Source organism: Scylla paramamosain, chromosome 19 (assembly GCF_035594125.1).
Source record: "Scylla paramamosain isolate STU-SP2022 chromosome 19, ASM3559412v1, whole genome shotgun sequence".
Classification (NCBI taxonomy): domain Eukaryota; kingdom Metazoa; phylum Arthropoda; class Malacostraca; order Decapoda; family Portunidae; genus Scylla; species Scylla paramamosain.
In genome coordinates, this window is record NC_087169.1 from 19,866,142 (window position 1) to 19,868,641 (window position 2,500).

Sequence of the window (2,500 nt, forward strand, 5' to 3'; positions counted from 1 at the left end):
CCCTCCCTTCCCACCGCGTCCTCTTCCTTCTCCTCTATCTCCTCCTCCTCCTCCTCCTCCTCCTCTTCTTACCATGCGTCTTCTTCCTTCGTCTGTTTCCTCTGCGCCTACCTCTTCTCAAAATACTATCATCTTCTCCCCCTCTTCCCATTCCTCTTCCTCTTCCTCCACCACCTCCTCCTCCTACTCCTCCTCTTCTTTAACACCTTCCCCCACAGTGTGTTATTCCTCCTCCTCCATCTCCTTAACCACAACTGCTACTTCTACAATTAGTACCATCATCTCCCCTTTCTCCTCCTCCTCCTCCTCCTCCTCTACCTCGAACACCACCACAATCACCACCCTGATCATCACAAGACACAACACAGGTAAGGTACAACAGGTAAGCACTGGAACTAATTGCCTTGAAGAGTAGGTGCGCTTGTTCACTTAGCAAGAGGGAGAGAGAGAGAGAGAGAGAGAGAGAGAGAGAGAGAGAGAGAGAGAGAGAGAATTTGTCAGAATCAGTTTCCCATGATACCGAGGGAATGATGACTGGTGTGAGAGAGAGAGAGAGAGAGAGAGAGAGAGAGAGAGAGAGAGAGAGAGAGAGAGAGAGAGAGGTGCAGTCAGGGATGCAAATTTATCACGAAGCGGAGGAAAAAAGAAGGGTAAATAAATATAAATAAACAAGTCGTGAGCTACATGAGAGAGAGAGAGAGAGAGAGAGAGAGAGAGAGAGAGAGAGAGAGAGAGAGAGAGAGAGAGAGAGAGAGAGAGAGAGAGAGAGAAAGAAGAGACCTGTAGATACAAATAACAAGCAAAATTAAAGAAAAACAAAAGAAACTACACAAAATCCAACAAAATAACGCACACACACACACACACACACACACACACACACACACACACACACACACACACACACACACACACACACACACACACACACACACACACACACAAACTGCATGGAAACTTACGATAAATAATAACCAAATAAAAGAAAAATAACAGTATATATGGCTAACCCTCTCTCTCTCTCTCTCTCTCTCTCTCTCTCTCTCTCTCTCTCTCTCTCTCTCTCTCTCTCTCTCTCTTCCCTTCGCAGGTGAAAAAATATTCTGACTCCCCTCTTCTTCTCCCCTCCCTTCCCCTCCCTCACACACCTACCATTTTACATATATCCCCGGCTATAAATCCCGCTCATTGAGAGAGAGTGAGAGGGAGAGGGGGTGAGAGGGGAGAGAGAGGGGAAGAGGGTGAGGGAGATGGCGAGGACGGTGAGAGGAAGGGATGAGAGAGAGAGAGAGAGAGAGAGAGAGAGAGAGAGAGAGAGAGAGAGAGAGAGAGAGAGAGAGAGAGAGTAAAGGAGAAAGATACGAAGAAGAGAAGAGAGCAAGAGAGATGGTGGTTAGATAAAAGACAGAGAAAGAGAGGAAGAGGAGAAAGGAAAAGAACCAAGAGAGGAGTAAAGAGTGTAGGCAAGGAATGGGAGGAAGACGGAAGGAAGAAAGGAAAGTGAAAAGGAAGGAAAAAATAAAAGGAAAAGAAAGCAAGAAGGAAAAAAAAAGAAAAAAAATGACAAGAAATAGGAAACGATGTTAAGGAGAGATGAAGACGAAGTGAAGGACAGACGGAAAGGAATAAAGAAAGAAAGGAAGGAAGGAAGGAAGGAAGGGATACGTAGTAATAGTAGCAGCAGCAGCAGCAGCAGTAACACCACCACCAACACACAAGGAACAAGAAGTAAGAATCCAGCGATGCAAGAAGAGAGAAGAGAGGATCTGGGAAGGGTGGAGCCCAGGAGAAGGAGGAGGAGGAGGAGGAGAGGAGGGACCAAAACGGCGCTAATGTTGGGGAAGAAATATTGGCTGGGACTTGCCTCTTCACTCAAGCGTTGGGGAGGAGGCGGCGTGATGGAGAAATATGAAGGCAGTGATGGAGGGCGGGAAGCTTACCCGGCCACTCCGTTCCCCGTCGAGGTGCGTCATCTAGCGGGAACTGCGGCCCATAGATGGCTCTGCTCTCGCTCTGCTCCGGCGCCTCAGGAAGACTTGTGGTTCCGGGAAATATGGGCTGATGATGGGGCAAAATGGGAGCCTGGAGGAGGAGGAGGAGGAGGGGAAGGAAGAGCAGGAGGAGGAAAAGTTGGTAAAGATTCTGTGCCTTGTGATTGTTTTGCAGAGATGGTGATGCTGTTGTCTGTGTTTCGTTGTTTGTATTCTTTTCTTTTTCAGTGAGAGAGAGAGAGAGAGAGAGAGAGAGAGAGAGAGAGAGAGAGAGAGAGAGAGAGAGGAATGCATGATGAGTGGTGAGTTCCTTGCTCTCTCTCTCTCTCTCTCTCTCTCTCTCTCTCTCTCTCTCTCTCTCTCTCTCTCTCTCTCTCTCTCTCTCTCAGAAACAAACCGCCTAATGCACAAACTTTCCTCCTCTGTTACTTCAGATTAAAGTTAATATTTCTCATTTTTCTACACGAGAGAGAGAGAGAGAGAGAGAGAGAGAGAGAGAGAGAGAGAGA

At 47.4% G+C, this 2,500-nt stretch overlaps 1 protein-coding gene across 5 annotated transcripts in view; it reads right to left on the reverse strand.

The window, feature by feature from the left end:
• The window catches only part of LOC135109836 (serine/arginine repetitive matrix protein 2-like), a 285,688-nt gene that overhangs the window by 231,952 nt on the left and 51,236 nt on the right, over positions 1-2,500 (reverse strand). The gene's annotated exons all lie outside the window — the stretch shown is intronic.